The sequence below is a fragment of the Passer domesticus genome, chromosome 8 (assembly GCF_036417665.1).
Source record: "Passer domesticus isolate bPasDom1 chromosome 8, bPasDom1.hap1, whole genome shotgun sequence".
Classification (NCBI taxonomy): Eukaryota; Metazoa; Chordata; class Aves; order Passeriformes; family Passeridae; genus Passer; species Passer domesticus.
This window is the reverse complement of record NC_087481.1, coordinates 9,324,778-9,347,395: the sequence shown is the minus strand read 5'-3', so window position 1 is coordinate 9,347,395 and position 22,618 is coordinate 9,324,778. Positions and strand designations below refer to the sequence as shown.

The window sequence follows — 22,618 nt, the reverse complement described above, 5'->3', positions numbered from 1 at the left end:
GAATGCAGCAAGGCAGCCTGGAAAGAGTAGAACACAGGGCTCACATCAAGCATCCAGCCTTGCCCCCCTTCATGCCTCAAGACATCTAGCTGTGCCATTGATTTGGATCTGGCTGGAAAAGCCAAACCTATGGAGCAGCTTGGCCTAGGACAGGGAAAGTTGACCAAGGAAAGGGAAGTGGTGAGGGAGAGACCATGCCCCAGATTTGCCCCCTCTCCCTTCATGCTCATTTCTCTGCAAGTGTGGCTACATTCCCAGCTGGCATCCACAAGTTTGACATCAAGATATCCTGGTGTGCCACTGTTGCCACTGGCCTTCTGGATGGCATGGGAATGGGTTTAGATCACTGTTGTCTCTCTGACCCTTAGGCACCCAACAGCCAGTATTGATCCACAGCACATCCCCACAAAGCCATTCTGCAGGATGACAAAACCTGCTTTTCTCAAGCCCCTCTCTTCTGCTGCTGCTGCCCTTCCCTCCTACACTTCCCCAGCAGCCTTTGAGCCCAGATGCTGCTGCTGAGCTCTCGGGATGCTTGCTGCTCTCCAGCTCCCACACATCCATCATCTCAGGCTCACTGGCATTTAGGAAGTCCAGCAGAGCTCCTTGCCCTGCTGCTCTCTGGAAATTATCTGCCTGCCCAAGTTCTTCCTGAGCCCCCATGCCATGGCCAGGAAGGGGGGTGGAGGCAGCACGTGCATAGGCACCTTTCCTTCATATCCCATCATGTCTGGCCCAGCTAAGGATCCAAATCGGGACCTGTTAAAACTTCAGTGAAAGGGTCACTTCCTGTCAGCAAAAACATCTCAGAGTTCTACCTACAGCAAAGAAATTGAAAATTTACCACACAGGATTAGCTTGGTCTCTTTACCTTATGGCCTTTGCTCTCTGAGCTCAGCTCCTGTATTTTTGCCCGGTGCTCGTCACAGCCACTGCCATTTTTCCCATTCTCCTGCTCTCCACTGCATGTCTGACTTGGTGTGGTAGAAGGAGAGCTCTTCTGGATGGGAGGCAATGGCTTGGAGGGAAGGAGCATAGAGGGATTTGCCAGAGAAAACCTCTTGGCGAGAGGGTAGCCAGTCAGGCCTGCAAAGTGGAGACAAAAATGTAACAGAGGCCACAATGCAAACCTAAAACATCTGAAGCTCCATATTTCATGGGACACATTTCCTGGAAACTTCTAAAGAGCTGGACAGGGAAGCATGGTCCTACGGGCAGACACTGGAGACAGCCCAGGGGAAAACCCTGCCCCATTTCCACAGAGGCACCCCAGGAACAGCCTGGGCTCTGGGCTGCCGTGGGACAGCAGGGAGCCCCGAGCCCTGTGCTCTCCAGCAATGGCTCAGCTGCACATGCACCCTCCTGCTCCTCTCCCTGCCCCACAGCTGAGCAGCCCTCCAGCTGCACGGGGCACTGGCAGCAGCACAGCTCATTGCTGGGCCACATGCAGGGCACAGCTGTTCCCTGGCAATGTGCACAGCCTGGCTGGGCTGCCACAAGACCCTTCCTCCCAGCAGAGCGGCCCAGCTCCCCCCTCACCTCTGTGTGAGGCTGAGCCATGCTCTCAAGGGAAGAAGTGAGTTATGTGAAGGCCCACTTTTATCATCAACACATCTAATAGGTATGGCACTCGATGGGAATAATTTTTAATTATTGGGAAAATTTCTTTGGTTTTCTTTTTCATGAAACTGGTCTGCGTTACATTCCTCTCAACAGTATTGAGTTAGCAAGTGTGAAGGGAAAGGTGGAAGGCTCCAAAGATAAGAGGGAAAAAAATTCCTTCTTGAGGCTGGCCTTCTGGGAATCCCTAGGAAAGACCCACACAGCTGTGACTGCTATTTCTGAAAACCACTAAGACCTCTCAGCAAGCAGGCAGGCCTTATTGGTGTTTCTGTACCACCGTAATACCATCCCCTGGGTGGGACCCCATCAGCAAGCAGAGGAAGAACAGGAAATTTTTCTGTACTGAGACCCAACATTGATGGTAAAGAAAGCAACAGGACTTGAATCTCATGGCCATGTCCAGTTTGTGGGCAGCTGTGGCCACAGTCCCTGTCCTGGCTGACAGTATGACTGATTTGGCTACTGTCAAACAGGAGAAAGCAGAGTAAACTAATGACAGAATGTTGTGATTCCATGGGCGCCCTTGCAGGATCCTCTGTAGCTGTCAGCCACCTACTCTGACAAAGAGCCAGCACTGACCACCACGGAGCAGTTTTCCCTGAAATATGGTGGGATTTGTTTTCCATTTGGCTTCAGCCTTTCAGCTCCTTCCTATCCTCACCTTTTCCTTCAGAGGTTTTTCCTTTTCCACTAAAGTCCATCTTCAAACCCGTGCTTCTGCCTGGCAGAAGGATCTGGGTTTGACTCTGGGAACACTCTCAGAGCTGACAGCGACAGGAGCTTGGTGCCCAGCCTCAGAACAAGGCCGGGTGACTCCGATCGCCAGCGCTCGGCACAGAGAGGCAGAGCCAGACGCGTCTGCTGCCGCTGCGGCCGTGCCAACCACAACCTGCACAGCCTTCACAGCCCCAGCGTGGGGCTGCCCCTTTGTGACACAATAGCCCATGGGGCTGCCCCTTTGTGATGCAATAGCCCGTGGCTCTCTCATTTCCATGGCTGCAAAACCCCACCCCAACTCCATCCCCTTCCCTTCCCAAGGGCAGCCAGCCCTGAGCCCAGCCTGGCCAGGCCTGAGGCTTTCACACTGTCTAGGAAGTAAACCCTCTCCAAAGCTACTTTTCAAGTCCTTTATTTCTGTAAATTCATTTCTGTAATTTATTTCTGTAATTCCCACTCAGATCTGGGTTGCAGCTGGTTGGTGTGGGAATTGGTAAATTTCTCTTCACATCAAACAAAGTGCTGGGACACAAAGAATGGCACCGGGCCGTGGAAGTAAAAGCAGCTTTGCACTCCCCAGTAGATGACCCCAGAATTCAGCTGGCCGATAGCTTTAGAGAACAAATTGACCATCCAAATATTCCACTTTTGCTCTGCTTCATTGTTCTAGGGGTTTATTCCCTGCTTGCTTTTTTGCATAAACACCCAAACCCAACATAAACATGATCTGCCTCAAAACATTTCTGATCTTGGCAGTTCCTGACAATTCCAACTTTTCATGATGGAAATAGCACAGAGCAGGTTATTCTGAAAAAAGTGGATAAAACTAATCCTGCTTGATTTGGCAAAACTAAGCCTGAGCCATGGGACCAGTGGGTCTGATCCCTTTTTCTGCATCTGCAATATTATTTCTTCAAGTCTCATGTCTCCTGTCTATTCAAAGAATAGAATTCTCCAGGACAGCTGCAGCAAGGAGATTGCAACAAGTGCTGGCTGAAGGAGTCTCCAGGCTGCGGCAGCCCTTCACCTGCTGGAATCATCTTGTGCTGCCATGGGAGAGCAAAGGGGGTGATGGGCTCTTTGAAAATGAGGGTGTCCTCCATGTGCTGCTGCTCGCTGGGCTGATACAGCTGCTGCTGCCTTCCCCCACAGCTGTGTCAGGAGCCTGCCTGGGAAAATAACACTGCCAGTGCCAGCCACTGATCCCTGCCATGGCCCTGCCCACAGGGCGTCCTGCCCACCAAACCGCTCCAGTCAGGTGATGTCAGACAACATCAAAATACATTCAAACGATGCATTTCCCACTTTCTGGCAAAATCATGGCCATACAGTCCACGTGTTGGAGGCAGACTGCTGTTGGCAGAAGGGGAAAGCCCCAGCAGCTGCTCTCCCCATGGCTGGATGGCCATGGCAGCAGAGGCAAGCCTCCCACCATGCCCACTGCTGTAGAACCCAGTGCTTTGGAGTTGCTCCCACTCAACTCAGGCTGCTGCTACAGCAGCAGCATCACTTCACACATTTGATAACAGACTTGGAATGGCACACAGGACTTGCCCCAAGAGGTACAAAAAATTTTTTTTAAAGGGGAGTGGGCAGGAGAGTTAGAATAGTTTGCTCCTTTTTAATACAAGCATACCTGATTTAAGCAGGGACACTGGGCTAATCATACTGGGGACCGGTTTGTAATTCTTGTCTCTAGCAATTCCCACCAGTTTGCAAGCATTTTTCACTAAGGGGTAGATAAGATTTTACAGCACATCCATGAGCAAGTCTGAGCCTGAAGTCAATGCACAAGAAAATACTCCCAAATCTGCCACCCATGGGAAAAGGAAGCAGAAAAGCAGATGAAACAAGTGCCATTGCAGCTAAATTGCCTGTATTTATACCATGGTCCAACCTTCCTGTACGAAAGCACCTCAATTCAAACACACAGCTTAAGATCAAGGAATAAAAGTGCTTTGAGAACATTTAAAGCCTGATTCCTATTACTTTCAAGGAGAGGTCAATGCTAAATTCCTTAAAAACACAAATGCAGGTCTATTTGGGACTGCATCCTTCAAAAGCACAAATGGAGGTTTAGAATTGCAGAACTTTTTCCATTGGAAAAGACCTTTAAGATCATAGAGTCTTTCCAATAATTTGAGACTGCTGACACTGCCAAGGCCACCCCTAAAGCCTATCCCAGGACGGGATGCTATTGGCATTCTTGGCCACCTGGGCACCCTGGCTCTCAGCCACTGCCAACCAGCACCCCCAGGTGCTCTTCTGCTGGGCGGCTTCCCAGCCACTCTGCCCCCAGCCTGCAGCCATCCATGGGGGTGCTGTGGCTCCAGTGGAGGACGGGCACTTCACCTTCTTGAACCTCACGCAAGTGGCCTCAGCCCATGATCCAGCTTGTCCAGATCCCTCTGGCAGATCAGCACTCCCACCCAGCTTGGCATTGTCTGTAAACTGCCTGCGGTGCCCTTGATCCTCTCTTTCCCATCGTTGGCAAAGATGAGAAACACAACTGGTCCCAGTACTGAGCCCTGGGGAACACCACCTGTGACCAGGCACCAGCTGGATTTAATTCCATTGAATTCCACCCCTCCCTGGGCCTGGCCATCCTGACAGTTTTTACCCAGGGAAGAGTGCACTAAGGTCTTCAGTCTTTTCCTCATCGTTTGTTCTGTGTTTCCACCCACATCCAGGAAAAGACAGAGATTCTCCTTAGCCCTCCTTTTGTTGCTGATGGATTTACAGAAGCATTTTTATCCTCTTTGCAATTTTCTAGGAAGAAATTCTCTACAGTGAGGCTGTTGAGGCACTGGGAACAAGTTGCCCAGAAGAGCTGTGGATGCCTAAGGAAGGGTTTGCATCTGCCCCTGCTCTCTCCACTTCCCTTCTTAGTCATGACATGCGGGGCCTGAAGCAACTCCAGACTGAGGACAAGGTGAACATGGCTCAGGCTCACACAGAGGTGAGGGGGGAGCTGGGCCGCTCTCTGCTGGGAGGAAGGGTCTTGTGGCAGCCCAGCCAGGCTGTGCACATTGCCAGGGAACAGCTGTGCCCTGCATGTGGCCCAGCAATGAGCTGTGCTGCTGCCAGTGCCCCGTGCAGCTGGAGGGCTGCTCAGCTGTGGGGCAGGGAGAGGAGCAGGAGGGTGCATGTGCAGCTGAGCCATTGCTGGAGAGCACAGGGCTCGGGGCTCCCTGCTGTCCCAGGGCAGCCCAGAGGCCAGGCTGTTCCTGGGGTGCCTCTGTGGAAGTGGGGCAGGGTTTTTCCTATGGCCTACTCCAAGTGTCTGCCAGCAAGAGCATGTTTCCATATGCAGCTATTTAGAAGTTTCCAGGAAGTCTGTCCCATGAAATATGGAGCTTCAGATGATTTTCTTTTGTATTGCTGGCTCTGTTGCATTTTGTGTCTCCCCTTTGCAGATCTGACTGCCTACTGCCTTACCAAGCAGTTTTCTCTGGACACTTGCAATGTTCTCTTACCCACAAAGTCTTTGTCTCCCATCCAGAAGAGCTCTAATTCCTCCAAGCTCAAGAAGAAGCTGATGCCTGTCTGAAGAGTGTCACAAGAATAGGATTTATGTGTTTGGCTTCATAGTTAGATATGGATATATATTCTGATATTTAGATGTCGTTTTGAATAAAGGGTTTGATTGTATCTCTAAATTTTGATGACATATTTTTAATTCTATATATTTTATTTTCGTTATTAAAAAAATAATAATTAAATAAACCAAAAGGAGAATGTGAGACCAGGACCTGCCAGCCTAGAGATTATGGGAGTGCAGCTTGCTTGATGTGCCAGTGTCTCACCCATCCTTTCTTCACTGCACATCTCCTCTTCCTCTTTTGCCACGTTTTTTTTGTGTCATTTGTGCTACTCTTTTTAAATTGGAATTACAACAGGGCCACACATTGACATGTTTGGGGGACAATGGAACCAAAAGATCCTGTATGGCCAAAAGTTTTCTACCTGGATATGTTGTGTGCTCTCAGAAGGCCAGAGCAAAGAAACCAAGAGAAGTGTGCCCAAATGCCAAAGCTTTGCTCCTTTGCAATCTCACACAGATCTGGCTCACAGGTGACTTCAGTCACATTTTCATAGGTAAGAGGAGGATGTGTATTTCACTGGGAAAAGATGCCCTACTTTGGAATAGTCATCTGTATGTAGATTTACCCAGGACAGCAGTCCAACAGTGTCTTTTGCAACTTGCTTGCCAAGGGATGAGTGGGCTGTGAGGCCAATAACAAGTGACAAGGGTTCCTCAAATCTATTGCCACTCCAGCCTGGGTGCCCTTCTGCCCAGGGCTATGGGATCATATGTTGCCATGGACTGGTGCTTGCCAGGGTAATGAATTTCTGCATAGCTGGAACAAGCAATTCTAGATTCCACTCCAGCTCTTGGTGGGCTGCATGATCATTGACAATGCTGCCTTTCCAGAAGTTATTCTACAGTTTCCTTTCATAGTCATTTGAAGATTTAAACTTCACATTTCAATTTGTTTTGCCTTCTGGGCCCAGTGCAAACTGTAACCTTTTAACAGCAAAGCCCTCATGGCGGCCATCTTCTGATGTTCTAAAGAAACTGCATGTGAATGTGTTAATTGAGTTTTCTGAAGGAGAACTCTGTCTGACTCTGTGTCACATGGCTGCATGTGTTGGCATAGCTATGGGTCTAGTCCTGGCCTAGTAAAGCCCAGGCAGGGTGGCATGTTGCAGGGAAAACAAGTCCACGAGCTTATGGGGTTGCCATCACCAGCAGAGCCGATGTGTCCTTTGGGGATTTCTCTGGAGACAAAATTAGGGACCTGCTCCATGCAACAGTATGGATCTCATAGATCCTTAGATCTTTCTAAACTATCCTAAAAAAGGCAGTGAAACTTCACATCTCCTTGCACAGCCACTGTTTGAATAGGGGCATTTTTGTCCCTCCTCAAAGGCATTGCTCTTGCACACCAGAAACATGAACATCCACCAACAGGAATGATGCATGGCCCTCCTGCTGCTGCTTCAGAGCTCTGGGAAGTGCAGACCTGGGTATTACCAATGGGAACACTTAATTAGCATTTCATGCTCCTTCAAGATGCCCAGATCTCAGGGCTTTTAGTTTCAAAGCAGCCACTGTACTTGCTCCAGGGAAGAACAGTAAAAGGGAAACAGTGATTGCCAGCCTTGCAGGGGTGTGGGGAAAACCTGGAGTGTCTGTGTCAAAAGATGAATGGGAAGAGTGCAATTGCAAAAGCCAAAGCTTTGTTAGGATAGCAGGGTCAGTTATTTACTGCCTGCTTGCATGGAAATAATTTCAGAACCTCCTTTTTGTATCTCATGCAGAAAAGGAGATCTTAATAATACCATGCTACTTAAAAACACATTGTGATGCAGATCTGTAGTGATTCCCAATGAAGCAGACTGCCTGCTTTGTCACTGCCAGCCCTGGTGACCCTGCAAGAGACCGTAGGGTATGCCGTGCCTCTTTTATATCCAAGCAAAGCTTGAGTTTGCTTATTAGTGTGGAATAAATACAAGGGTAATAAAATGGACAATTAAACTGGTCACTTTGGAGGATATGCTCATGCTTTCACACATCAGTCCTGTGCCTCATGCTCCCAAGGCTTGTTACTCATCATGAAATATTTCAATAAAAAAACACAGCTCCTGTGTTACATCAGTTCATCAAGAATTCTGCTGGCAAGAACAAGACAAGAGCCGTCTGACACTCACTTGCAGCTGTCCTGGATTTCTGCAGCCCTTTGTGAAACGCTGCTGTAGGCAGAGTGTTTGGAGTTGGTTTGGGCCTTTATGAGAGATCTGTGTAACAGCATGGTGGGCTCTCCTGGCAGAAAACTGTCCCAAGCCCAGGGACATGGTGCCAGCAGAAGTGGAGCAGCCCCGCTCCCAGCCCGAGAGCGTGAGCTGAGCCACGCCGAGGAGAAAAGACACCGAGGGGCTCCAGCCCAGCTGCTTCACCTGCCGTGACCGCTCCACAGAGCTCTGCCTCTGGGAGAAAGTCGACGCTGGACAAGCATGGAGCTTTCATCTGCTGCTGGAGCTGCTCCGTGACAGCTCCTGTTCTTCCTGAGGGAGAACCCAGCACCACCTTGTAACGCGTGTCCTGGGGGGATTTTCCTCAGGCATTCTGGGTCTTTGTCCCAGCAGGGGGACGGTGAGGTCTGGCAGTTTGATATCTAGAACTCACTGGCCTTTTTGCTTGCTTTTCAGCTATTCCGCTTGTTAATAAACTGTTGCAATTTTTTTCCACTTTCATCTATTAGTATTAATTTCCTGTTACTGGGAGGGGATTGTTGGAACACTTTAGAGGAGACGACTCATTGCAGAGTGTCCTGTATTAAGTTCTCCCAAACTGTGTGAGACACATGGCTTCACACAGGAGCAGCCCCAAGGCTGCTGAGGGGACGGCACAGAGGAAGACAAACCCAGCATTTCTGAGGGAAATTCTTTGACACCAAACCAACCTGAGTCGTCCAACAGCTGACCTGACATTTTGAGACATGGGCAAAAGGGGAAAGCTTGCAGTGTGTTTGGTGCAGGCCGGGTCATGCTCAAGGCAAAGGTGTGTCAGTGCACTTGGCTCCTTCTCTCCTCATTGTGTCCAGCACACACAGGAGCCCAGAGCTCCTGCAGAAACCATCACAGCACTCAGTGGGAGCAACTTGTGTCCAGTGCTCACATAGAGCTGTGTCCAACACTGCACCTCATTGGAATGAGGAACTGTTCCAGCTCTTTTAGGAGCTAAGGAGGTTTGGCCTTCAGATCAGCTCCTTCCCAGCTCTTGATTTGCTGCCCTGGCTGAGCTGCTGCTTGTGGCAACACTTGTTGCACAGCTGCCAGCCCTGCTCTGCTGGCCAGCAGCCACTGCAGGAGCTTGTGCTAGTGACATTGAACCTTTCAGATCTTCCTCAGGAAAGCTCAGGGCAGAACTTGTCAAAAGAGCATTGCCTGGGCCATGCCTTTGACATTAAATCTCTCCTCTGTGCTTGGTGCCACACACAGTAAATATCTGAGGAAGCAAGTTTTCTGCTCCAGAAATTTCTTAAATCAATCAGTTAAACTGTAACAGAACACGATTTGGTACGTGTAATCTCACTTTAATTCATCTGCAGAAAGCTTCAGAGAGCTGTGTGACCTAAATGACCTTGCCACCAAGAACTCAGAAAAGTGGGAGAGATGGAATCAGTAGCACAAGGATCTGCATTGTGATTCTCCCACAGGCCTGAGGACACGGCCCACTTCCACTGGGCCATGCCTTTTTACCCTACATCAAAACCTCGTGCTTCAGATTGTGGTGGTGAATGGCCCCGGCCTTGTCCGGCCACACGGTGACCTGAGAAAAGCTTGTCAGGCCTGGGCCTTGCTGAGCAGCCCCTGGGCCCAGCTCCTCTTGAGCTTCCCAGAGACACCGAGCGCTGCCAGGCACTTGTGCTGTCTGACGAGCTCCTGGGGTGTCCTGTGAACTGCCTTGGAAACTGCTTTTCCTGCCTCAAAGGCATGACATCCTCCTTCTCCCACTCTCAGAGCCAGGCTGCTGACCCACGGTGCGGCCACGATGAAGCCTTGATGGCTGAGGCCCCTCGCCTGTGGCCCATGAACAGCGCTCCCAAAGGAGGCCCTTGGGGCTCTCCTGGAGCCCAGAGGTGCCAGCAGCAACCTCCCTCTGAGTGGGGCCTCGCAGAGCCAGCGCGCTCTCAAGCTTGCTGCACTGGCAGCATGACTGAGCAGCCATGGATCCTGGGCCAAGAGCCCCACTCCTGGAGGCTCCAGTTTAACCACTGCTCAGCTCAAGTGCTGTTAAGCTTTTAGGCCGTATTCCTTTTGATCCTTGTCCTTTCTGTCCCTTTCTCAAACACACCTAAACACACACACACACACACACACACACACACACACACACATAATTCTCATAATGTTTCTCATTTGATTGACTGAATTTTGTTCCTTGCTTTTTTCCCCATGTTGTTCCTTAACCAAGCAGTAAGTAATAATGTGAATGTTGCCAATGAATTTTCTTGAGCTGTTGCTTAATATTCAATCTGGTTTTTACTGAACCTTGCCTGGGAATTTTTAAGCAATCTCAGACACTTGTTCATACCAAGCCTTGGGAGCATGAGGTGCAGGATTGACACTGGAAAGCAAGAGAGTCATTCCAGAGGGATCAGTTTAACTGTCCATTTTATTACGCTTCTATTTATTTCACTCTAAGAAGCCAAGCCAAACTTTTCTTGGAGGCAGAATGTGTGTGGGAGGCACTACAATATTATCCCATAGCTCTGGGCTGAATAGCACCCAGACGTGGCCTGCACAAGCTGAGGAAAAAGATGCTCCTGCCCTTGAACTTCCTTCCTATCCTCTCAACAACTGATAACAAAATTATAAATCAATAAACTATAATTACAATGAAATCAATTATAATAAAAATGAAATATTTTTCCTTCCGATACTCCAATGATTCAAGCGAAAACAACAATAACTATTACTATCATATTACCAATAAATATAAACAAATTATATACTAAGAAATATCTTCTGAAAATTTTAATGCAATAACTAATATACCTTAGATTAAAAATATCTAAAAAAACTATCATACAATCTAACACGCCTAAACTATCATACAATCTAACACGCCTGTAATTCATATTAAAAATATTCTAAACACAAAACCAAGCACCACTAGAATTTCTCCTACATTTTAACCAAACAATTAAACTTTAATAACACCCTTAAGTACTCTAAAACAATTCCAATTATTTTTTAAAATTTAATTGTAGGTGAGTGCTTTTATTTGGATATTGGTTTTTGGATTGTTTGGGTTAGATGATTTCAAAAATGGGATTTTTAAAGCAAATTAATCAGCTGAGGAGGAGGCACTCTGCAAACAGAACTGACTGAAAATGAATGGGACAGAAATCAGTAACTCTGAAAGTTTTATTTGCTGTCAAATACATCCCACCCAGCCAGCCCCACACAATCCCCATCCCACCGCTCCCAATTGGGATCCCACTTCTCCCAATCCCTTTCCAACCCCATCTCACCCTGGTGGCTGTGGAATGGAGTGAGTTTGGCCTGGGATTGAGTTTTTTTGAGGAGGGAACAAGCAATTTGAGGAGGGATTGAGCCTTCATGGGTTAAAATTCAGTTGTTTTCAGTTGGATTTGAGTTGTTTTGTGGTGACAGATCCATCCATCTTGCCTTTTGGAGGGCAAAGAGAGGAAGAAAAGAAAAAAATTAAAGCCAAACCAAAAGGACAATCAGGCAGGTGTGTTCCCAACACGGATCACAGGGAATGTGGGTCACCAGGGCTGTGCCCAGCGTGGGTCCTGCAGTGGGGGATGGAGCTGGAGCAGCGCACGAAGCTCTTCCCGCACTCAGGGCACTCGCAGGGCTTCCCTCATCGGTGCCTCCGTTGGTGTCGGGTCAAGTGAGAGCTGCAGGAGAAGCTCTTCCCACTGGGGACACTCGTAGGGCCTCTCCCCAGTGTGGATGCGTCGGTGGGTGACGAGGTGTCAGTTCTGCCTGAATCCCTTCCCGCAGTCGGGGCAGAGAAAGGCCCTCTCCTCTGTGTGACTCTGATAGTGCTGGAATAGATGGGAGCGGATCGGAAACCCCTTCCCACACTCGGAACACTCATAGGGCCTCTCCCCAGAGTGGATCTTTTGGTGGACAATGAGGCTGGAACGCTGGCTGAAGCTTTTCCCACACTCCCCACACTCATAGGGCCGTTCCCCAGTGTGGGTCCTCTGGTGCCTGATCAGGGTGGAGCTCTGCCTGAAGCTCTTCCCACATTCCTCACACTCGTGGGGCCTCTCCCCAGTGTGGATGAGCCGGTGGGTGACAAGATGGGAGCTCTGCCTGAAGCCCTGCCCGCAGTCGGGGCAGCGGAAGGGCCTCTCCTCTGTGTGCGTGCGCTGGTGCACGAGGAGATGGGAGCTGCTCTGAAACCTCTTCCTGCACTGATCACACTCGTAGGGCCATTCCCCAGTGTGGCTCCTCTGGTGCCTGATCAGCTGGGAGCTCCACCTGAAGCTCTTCCCACACTCCTCGCACTTGTGGGGCTTCTCCTCATCAGGAACTTCCTCATGGACCACCAGCTCTGAGCTCTGGCTCCATCTCCGGCCGCCTTCCCGGCCCAGGCTGGCTCTTTCCCCCTCAGATCCCCGCCATCTGTGTTTGCAGCCCCTCCTCGTGCGGCATCTCCGGGGCTTTTCCTCCCCGTTGGGTTCCTACGCCATGGAGCCGCTCAAAACGGCCTCTGCCACGAGGTTCTGCCGCAGGGATTTGTCCTCCCTGCTCTCCATCCTCAGCTCCTGCTCTGGGGGAGGAAGGACAAGGACAGGATGGCATTTGCCTCCGGGCCACAGGCAAGGGCAAGGAGATGCCCCCAGGCTGTCCTGCAGCTGGGACAGTGCTGGGCTGGGAGATGGAGCAGGAGAGAGGGGGAAAGGGGCACTGACTTCCTCGTCCCCTGCCTCAGTGTCCAGGGACATATTCCTTTCTCTCACTGCCTCACAAGAAGTGGCAATGGGAAATCCTGGTTTGGGGAAAACAAGGGATGAGCACATTGACTTTGAAAGTCTTTCCACCCAAGTCCCTCTCTACAAGTTACCGGGCATCTGGGCTCCAGAAAAACCTCCCAAACACCAAGATTCAGCCTTGAAAAAGCCTCCCAGGAATTCCCCGGCCCTGCTCCCTCCTCTCTGCTCTTTGGGAGTTCCCCCTGTCCCAGCTGCTGGGGTCACACTTGCATTGCGGGTCCCCCTTCTCCTCGGTGCCCGCCCTCCCCAGCCTGCTGGCAGTCCCAGCAATCCCAAAAGCTGCCCCCTCTTCGCTCTGCCCATTCAGGGATGCCGGGGCTTTTCGGGCTCCCTTTTGGGCTCCCTTCTCCCCTCATTCTCTGCTCTGGGCTGCAGGGGCTCCAAGGAGTCCCCCCTGCCCCTCTCCAGCCTCTGGAGGCTCCCGCCAATGGCGGCGCTCCCCCCTCTCTGGGCTCCCCACTTTGGGCTCCTGGGGGACACAGGGCTCTGCTCCTCCAGGCTGACTCTGCCGCCAGCCGCCACCGCCACCCCCCGATGTCCCCCCAAGGGGCTTTTTCTGCCCTGCCTTGGAGTTCTTCATTCTCCAAACATCCCCCCAAAAAATCCCAACCCAGGCACTCCCCAGAATATTTGGGCTGAGCTCCACCTCCCTGGGCACCTCCAGACTTCCTATGTGCCTGACCCTGGGACAACCTGGAACACCTTGGACCCCCATTCCAGCCTTTCCCTGCCCCCAGCCCCACCCTTCTGCAAAACCAGACACGCCCTGAACTCCCCCTTCCTGAACATCCTGGGTGTCCCTATGCCATGTCCCACCTTTTTTGGGAAACCCTGGACTCCCCTTTCCTGGGCTCCAGGCCCCCTGGAACTCCCTTCTGCCTCTCCATGTCCCTGCCCCCCATTTCCGTGACCCTGAGCCCCTCCTGCAACCCATTCCTGAGACCTGAGACCCCCTTTTACCTCATTGCCCAGGACTGAGACCCCCCTGCACCCCCTTATCTGGCACCAACTCAACTTCCCCTGGCCTCCGCCTCTCCCAGCACCCAGCCCCACCCTTTTGCCTGACCTGGGATCCCTGGGCCCCCATTCCTGCATTTTCCAGCCCCCAGACCCTCCTTTTTTCACTCCCAGGACATCCCGGTACCCCCTTTCCTGGGCACAGGATTCCCTGCACACCCCATCCCAGCTCTCCCAGTCCCTGCACCCCCTTTCCTTGACTCTGACCCCTTAACCTCCTTCCTAGCTCGGCCAGCCCTTCAAGTCCCCCTTTCCTTGGCCTCTTGACCCCCTGGATCCCCAGTCTCTCACGTCCAGCCCCCCAGCTCCCCTGATCTCGCTGTCCCCCCAGTTCTGCACTCCCTGCAGTACCTGGCAGTGGCGCTGTCGCAGCCCGGCCCTGTCGCCGCGTCCTCTCAGTGCCCATTCGGGCCCTGCCCGACCAGCCCGACACGCTCGACTGCGGGGGACACTCCCCTGTGCCCGGGCTACAGCAGAGCGGCCGGGGCTCCCAGCCCTAAACCACAGGAACAGCTGGCAGACGCTGCTGCAGGAAGAAAGGGCCCACTCTGGGCAGGGTAAAGCCAAGGTTTATTTCAGGGCTCAGGGCAGCTCTGACCCTCAGGGCAACCTGCTGCACACAGCACACACTCAGCCCCTGCACCAGCTTGGAAAGGGGGGCGCAAACAAGGCAAAGATACATCCAACAACCAATGGGGGAAACGGGGGGTGTGCAAACCGGGCAGATGGACATGAAGGATCACAAATGAGGAAGCACCTTAAGGGAGGGCCCTGACCTCTGCCCAATCACTCCACGCCCCTGTGGGAAGATTCTGGAAAGAGGGGAAGGGAGGCCGAGGGATTGACAGGGGCCCAGAGAGGAGACTGGGGAATGGCTCTGCAGCCACAGGGAGGATTGACATGGGCGAGGAGGGAAGGCACTTGGGGCAAAGCATTTTCAGGAAAGAAGCGGGGCTACATCAGGGAACCATTGCAAACTGAGAACAAGGAGAATAAAACACAATACAACACGGCCCGGGGTCCCCCAGTCCTTGATTGTGGGGGACGTGGACGGGACCCCTGCGAGCGCTGGGGCAGCGACCGGGACCGGATGGAGCCGCAGAGAGCGGGGATGGTGGGGGGAGCTGAGCTGGGATATTGAGATAGCCAGGGTAGGGATATTGGGATAGCCAGGGCAGGGATATTGGGATAGGCAGGGCTGGGATATTGGGATAGCCAGTACTGGGATATTGGGATAGCCAGAACTGGGATATTGGGATAGCCAGGGCTGGGACATTGGGATAGCCAGAGCTGGGATGTTGGGATGGCCAGGGCTGGGATATTGGGATAGCCAGGGTTGGGACATTGGGATAGGCAGGGCTGGGATATTGGGATAGCTAGGGCTGGGATATTGGGATAGCCAGGGTTGGGATATTGGGATAGGCAGGGCTGGGATATTGGGATAGCCAGAGCTGGGATGTTGGGATGGCCAGGGCTGGGATATTGGGATAGCCAGGGTTGGGATATTGGGATAGGCAGGGCTGGGATATTGGGATAGCCAGCCCCGGCTCAAGGACAGGAACGGGCCCGTGGCCGACAGTGCCCTGGAGACGGGGCCGGTACAACCAGAGCAGGGGAGACTGGGGGGAGCCAGGGGCTGGGCTGGGATCTGTGGGAATGGAGGACTCTGAGGGGCTGGGATGGGATCTCTATGGCTACGAGGGGTGGGATTTCATCTCCTTCCAGCTGGGACCCGGGAGCTTTGCAGTGTCCGACGGTGCCACCTGGATCACCTGGAGGTGCTGGGAATGCAAAGGGATCATGGTGGAGCAGATGAAGCATTATCTGGTACACAGCTGTGTGGAAGAGCTCCCAAAATCCATCAGACATGGTCGGGAGGCTCTGGAGCACAAAGGTGGGTGTGGGAAGAGGAGGGGAGTTCCTGTGGGAATGTGGGATTCAGGAATGAGGGCCTTGGGAATGCAGAAATTGCCATGGAATTTCCATGGCCGGATCTCTCTCATCCCAGCCAGGTGAGAATTCCATGGATGGATCTCCCCCTAACCCATTGCCCTGGGAATTCCATGGGGAAATGATTTGAATGGATGACCAATGCAATGCCAGCAGTGCAATTGGGAAATACAAAGCTGTGTTTCGTGTCAGGTTCCTAGAGGCAACGTGTGTATTTGTGATTGTGTGGAAACTGACCATGGGACAGTTATGAAGACAAATTCTAATAAATAACTGAGGAGATAAAGCATGGAAGAAGGCCTTTGAACCTATCCTTTGTTCGCAATTACCCTTTGTAAGTCTTCAGTTGATTTAGGATCATTTGAATTAAAGCTTTAAGGATGTTTCTCTTTGACTGGAACTTTCTGCTTGTAGCTAAGCCTTAAAGAGTTTTGCAATAATAACCTTTTGAAGTATAATTTTAGAATATTGCTCGTAGTAAGGATCTTTGAAACCATAGCTTTAGAATATATAAAAAGGAAACCTGCTTATCTCGATACATTAAAAAAAACAGTGAAAAGCAGCTTAAGAAAGGAAGATGAACATCTACTCAAGGATTGATGGTTTTGACCAAGAGAAGCTGGACATCACTGTTATGAGATTTGGAATTAAAAGGTGGACCCATCTGGAATCTGGACCTCACCAGCTGGGAGACTTCTTTCTTCTTTCGGAAGCCAGACCCCACCATCTGGGGATACTCCTTTCTGGGATACATCCTGAGAAAAACTAAATCATAATAGTGTATAGAATTGTGACGTAAAAATTGGGAATGGAAACTGCTGAGAAAGTTTATGAGTACCCCTATCAATGCCTGTAAGCCTCAACTATCGGTGTGCAGCTGGAGGGAAAACTTCCCCCCCTGTACCCAGCCTGTATTGCTCATACTTTACCATATGAATTAATAAATTGATTGCTGCTTGAATATTGGCCTAGTCAAGCTTCTCATTTGTAACACAATGAGCCCTCATCCCTGCTGGGATTGCATGGGACATGGATGCCAATGCTGTGCCCAGGCCAGCTCTGCTGTGCCCGTGGCAGCGCCAGGGGAGTGCCCTGTGCCTGCCCTGAGGCCAGCAGGAGCCTTTCCTTGGCTGTTGTGTGCCCTGCCTGGGGCAGGAGGGCACTGCCAGAGCATCTTTGGTGGCCCCGGGCACCCGGCCAGGCTGCAGCCGCTGCAGGGGCTCCTGGAGAATGTTGCAGAGCAAAGCTGAAAGCAAACAACAGTTTCTGGAGGGGATTCTGCCCCTGGGCCTGTGCTGGGAGCCCAAGGGCAACAGCCCCAAGTGCTGGAGCTCAGTGTCCCTCGGCCAGGCCGTGTTCCCTGGCTCTGCCCTGTCCCCTGTCCCTCACCTGTCCCTGTCCCTGCCTCCTGTCCTTGTCCCTCAGCTCTCCTCTGTCCCTGTCCCCTCTCCCCTGGCTCTGTGAGGTCCGAAGTGGCAGCAGGTCCTGGGGCAGCCCTGGGGGAGAACAACCCTGAGCCCCCCAGCTGGGCCAGTTGCCCCAGTTCCGCCAGGGGTGCCCAGGTCACTCCCAGCATGGGCCCTGTGGCTCCCAGTCACTCCCAGTATGATCCCACTATGATCCCAGCATGGTCCCAGGTGTTACCATTCACCCCTAGGATGGTTCCAGCCTCTCCCAGTATGTTTCCAGTCACCCCCTCTTGCAGGTAAACCAGGATTCCTGAACAACTGACCGGTGTGACCAAGCAGAAGCTGTTTATTGTTTACATTACACACACTTTTCTGGATTCTACAAACTGCTAAGATCACACTTCTTGCTTCCTGCCTTTGTCTCGTTCCCTCGTTCTCTGCCTCCATTTCTCAGTCTCTGTGATTGGTCACCGTGCAGGTGTTTCACAGTCCCCAGTTATCCAGTTCCTGCCATCCTGGTGTGCCGTTTCTCAGCTTCTTTGTGCTTATTTTAGCACAGTTTATATCTCAGTCACCTTGATGAATTCCACAGAGCCCTGAGACAATTCTGATAAGAACAGTTGCAGAGGGTATGGCTGGTGCACACTGAGGCCTGAGTTGTTCAAATACATTGCTACAGTTCCCCCTTCTTGCACCAGCCAGACCCTCTTTACTGTGTTCCCTACTAAGGGGGTCACCAACTTAATTATGCATGGAATAACACAAAGCAATAAAGTAATGACTACTAATACTAACATAATTCCCTTTACAATATCTTTCAACCATCCAGTTATTGCCAACCCCTTAAAACATTCATCCAACCCTCAGTCATTCACAGTCAATCTCTTCATGTTGTCCTGTAGTTGTTTGAGTTTCCTGTGAATGGATGCAGAATGCTCAGAGAGGTTCATACAACACATTCCTTCCAACTCCTCATACCCGTGCCCATGTGCTAACAACAACAAATCTACAGCAGCTCTATTTTGCAGTGTGCCATGGCTAATACTATCTACACCAGTGAGCATTTGATTTAGAACAGCTGAAGCTGTGTTCAGTTGTTTAGCTACCCAGCATCCCAACTTATTCAGTGTAGTCAAAGCCTGAGCAGCCACAACACCTGGAGCAAGGAATGATACTGAGATTCGTGCTGGAGCACCCCAAAGCTCTACATGATCATGACAATTAGATCCTAAGCCTGTGACTGCTCTTTTAGTTCTTCTGCTGTGTCCTGCTCTCCAGATAGTCTGATTCAGCATTTGTCACATGCTAGGGGCAAACATGCTTAATTTTCCTAGGTAACAAGTTCCACCAAAGGGATTACTTGGAATTGCAGGCCAGGCTCTGTCCCCACAGATTAAAAAGACACCAAGTGGAAGCTTTCTTACAGTCTCATTTGCACCAGCACTGCCAGGATAAGTCCAATTGTGGCAATATTTGGCCTTGTTCTGATATAATGGAGAATTGGGATTAAGGATGACACTATTATTCTTGGAATGTGGGACTAGAACATTGCTCAAATTGGTTATTTTTGCTTCCAGAAAGTAGTTAAAAAACAAGCAGTAATTTCCAGGAGCTGATCCTAACAGGTCTGGTTCTTGGGGTTCTAGTCCGGTTTCATTCAGGGATTGTGTGTGTTATCATACCTGCTTGGAAGCCTTCGCCCTTTGGCTTAATTCCCGGCCTTTTGCATCTGTCCAATTTTGTACCACCTCTGCTGATGTTACACCAATGATTCTCCATGCTTGATCTATTTGCTTCCACGTATGGCTTTCCTCTAGCTCCTACCCACCTTGCAAAACCAGTAAAATCACTCACTGGGATACCAATTAGACCTGTGCGGAAGGGATCTCCGGGCATGGCCAAGGATAAACGAGAGGAATCCACCCCAGCAGCCTTGGCCCAAGTAAGCCACATATTCTGTCAGTGCCATCCTGGTGGGTTAATTTCCTCTGCACTACAGATGTTACCACATACTACAGCCAGTAGAAAAAAATCTCCCAAAACCCCACCTCTCTAATTTAAAGCTGTTCTTCATCTTGCTCATTGGTAAAGAACCCTTCCCCTCTGAGATCAGGGACAAAATCTGAACTAACTGTGCCTCTTGCTCTTTGAGCCCTTCCTCTGTTCCTTCTTTCCTGGTTCCTTTCTTTCCAGCTTCTCTTTCTTTGTTCCCTCTGATCAGGTCTAACTCCCCAGGTCCTAGGGATAAATATTTCCTTACCACACTCAATATCCTTGATTTTATTCTCTCTCTTTCTGCTCAAGCTTCTGGAGTTCACTACGATACCACTGAATAGCCTGCCCCAATTGCTCTTGATTTTCAAACAAGCTCAGTGCTTCTTGAGCAGCTTCAGGGGAATTTCCTGTTCTTCCTGTCACTTGGGATAACACCACCCAGGTATTGAATTCTTGGCTGTGCCAACAGCTGCACACCCCACACCTTGCAAAGCTTCCTCCCTCAAACTCACACCACCTGTGTGCTCCACACCCACTCATTCTAATCTCACCCAAGGATAACAAAAGCATTTCCAGCTCTGAGGGCAATGGATGTTTTCAGGTGTTGCTGGTTGTAGGTTCATTAGTGGTATTAGGGATCAGAGTGTCCTTTTCTAGCCAGAGATGAACCCACTTTGCTGGTATCCATCAGGGTTCTTTGTCTGTAATGCCACAAACATAACCCCTTCCCCACATCAGTAAATCTGCAGGTCCTTCCCATAACCCTGTCCTAGGATTTTTAAAATAAACTTCTGGCCGATGCTGTACCAATTCAGAATCTTGCTGCAAACCTGAGTAATGTGTTAATGCTGGTGGTTCACTGTGATTGCCTACTAACCACAGAGGATTCATAGCGTGGACGGCTTTCAGCACTCTGTCCTGTGGGCTCAGCCCATCCTGCCCCATTTTTTGTTTATCAAGCAGTCCTTTCAGGACCTGATGTGTCCTTTTGATGACAGCTGACGTGTGGAGTTCCCTGGAATGCCTGTGCTATGCTTCACTCCCCAAGGAGCTGAGAAATCCTGGGTTTGCCAGGCTGTGTATCCTGCCCCGTTGTGTGTTCTGATTTCCTGAGGCAAGCCCATAACAGCAAAGCAGCCTGGCCAGTGTGGAATGCCAAAGCCAGAGCCTTCACTTGTCACAGGAGTGGCCCAAGCCATGGCAGAAAAGGTGTCTGTGGTCACATGAATGCGTTTAAAGCAACCCAAAGAGGCGCAGATGGTCACATCAGTTTGCCACAGCTGCAGGGGCCCTGAACCACTGGGGTTGGCTCCAGGACCCAATCCAGCAATCATAGCCTGGCCCTGTGGACAGCTTGTGACAATTCCCTCAGCATCCTGCAGCCATATTCCAAATTGTTTGGGTAAAACTTTCACACTTTGATGAAAAACTCGTCAGCCTTTCTGGCTTGGCCAAATTTATTGATGCTGTGAGAAGCAGAGGCCCAGAGTGTTGCCACCAATTGGCCAGCCTTCTCCTTACCTAAGGCCAGGCCTCCCTCCAATCCAGAGTAATTCCAAATATGGGTAATGAAATAATCCTGTTTGTGAAAATTGAGACACTGGCACAGTTGCAAAAAGAGTTGCCACAACCCCTGGTCCTGGATTTCTCTGGAATTCTTCCAGCAGTGATCACTTCATGCGCTGGACAACACCACTACATAAAGAGAATCAGAAACAATGTTAAGGGGATCATTTGGCCACTTTTCAAACACTCTGATGAGAGCACGTAGCTCAAGAATCTGTAAGGAATCTCCTGGTGCCTCCAGGATTTCACTGAGTCATTTGCCTTTGTTCTGCCAAGTGAGGCCTGCTCTGGAAGTTTTTCCATTGGCATCAGGCAAGACACCTATTTGTTCATGCACAACAGCCCATCTTTATTCTTCACAGCTCATATTTCTATGGTTTTCTAAAGGCTTTCTGTTTAATTTTAATTGCTTAGTAGCTTACTGCCACTCAGTTCATTGGTTAGTAGTTGCTCATGCAGGTGTCAGTCAAAACCTTTCCTCTCTAACGATGTTTCCACTCTTGTCTCCTGCATAGAAGATATGGGTAGAAGTCTTTCTTCTCCCAGGTGCAAATTCCTTTCTCACAGGAACTTGTCAGGCTAGCTGTTAGCTGTACTTAGCCAAAGTAGCAGGCCTGAGCCATCATTTTACAAGGATAACAAGGCTCTTCTTTTATAGGGCTTTACCTGTATGCAACATTGACATATGATTCTTTCAATCTTAAAGAATCATCTTAAATTTCTGTCATGTGAACTTTGACCTTTGTAATATTTGTGTATGATAGATTTGAGTTCAACTCTGTTTTGAATCATGCCTTCATGGAATCATAGACTCATGGAATCATGAAGGCTGGGAAAGCTCTGTGAGACCATGGAGTCCCAGCAGTGCTTGATGCCCACCTTGTCCCCAGCCCAGAGCCCTGAGTGCCACCTGCAGGCCTTCCTGGGACAGCTGCAGGGATGAGCACTGCAAAGCTCCCTGGGCAGCCCCTGCCAAGGCCTGAGCAGCCTTTCCCTGGGGAAATTCCTCCTGGTGTCCACGCTGAGCCTGCCCTGGCCCAGCCTGAGGCCGTTCCCTCTGCTGCTGTGCCTGTTCCTGGGAGCACAGCCTGAACCCCGGCTGTCCCCTCCTGTCAGGGAGTTGTGCAGAGGCAGAAGGGCCCCCTGAGCCTCCTTTTCTCCAGGCTGAGCCCCTTTCCAGCTGCCTCAGCCCCTCCTGGGGCTGCAGCCAGGATGGAATCCTGGTGCTGTCCAAAGAGCAGTGTACAGACCTGCCACAGGTGCCTTTGTCAGCACATTTTAAACATTCCTAGCTACAGAAAGGCTCTGCAGCAATCACACGAGTCCAGTCAGTAGGGACAGTGCCAATGTCCTTTGGCAATGCGTGCGGCCCGGCCCGGCCCGGCCCGCGCTCGGTGCCGCGGTTGCCTGGTAACCGCGCCCGGGCCCTCAGCGTCTGTGCCTGCGCCGCGGCCTCAGCGCCAGAGCTCGGCCCTGGCTGCTCGTTCGCAGCCTCGGTGCCTTCAGGCGGCTGCACTCGACCATTGCCACGGCAATTGTTGGCACAGCATTGGTTTCTGTCAGCCAGTGATGTCAATTGGCGGAGAATTGGTCTCTGTGAGCGACTCCTGAACTCGCAAAGCACTGGTCTTTGCAAGGGACTCCTGACTTCGCAGAACATTGGTTTCTGCCAGGGACTCCGGAACTGACAAAGTATTGGTCTTTGCAAGGGACTCTTGAATTTCTTTTGAAGGTAAAGATTGACTCAAGTTCTACTGTCTGTTTTTGTCCCATCTGTGCTCTGAAAGAGAATGCCAG

The 22,618-nt window shown here is 50.8% G+C and overlaps 2 long non-coding RNA genes and 1 pseudogene across 2 annotated transcripts; 1 reads left to right on the top strand and 2 right to left on the bottom strand.

Moving 5' to 3' along the window:
- Positions 1 to 4,995: 4,995 nt before the first annotated feature.
- Positions 4,996 to 6,700, top strand: LOC135305720 (uncharacterized). Its single transcript, XR_010366705.1, has 2 exons — positions 4,996 to 5,299; positions 5,757 to 6,700. It is a non-coding gene; the product is annotated as an uncharacterized LOC135305720 (long non-coding RNA).
- A 5,040-nt stretch (positions 6,701 to 11,740) lies between these two features.
- LOC135305573 (zinc finger protein 239-like) lies at positions 11,741 to 16,605 on the bottom strand (annotated as a pseudogene).
- Positions 16,606 to 17,583: 978 nt separating this feature from the next.
- LOC135305729 (uncharacterized) lies at positions 17,584 to 22,196 on the bottom strand. The gene is made up of 2 exons (XR_010366713.1): positions 22,072 to 22,196; positions 17,584 to 20,950 (listed from the first exon to the last, which is right to left on the bottom strand). It is a non-coding gene; the product is annotated as an uncharacterized LOC135305729 (long non-coding RNA).
- Positions 22,197 to 22,618: the final 422 nt, after the last annotated feature.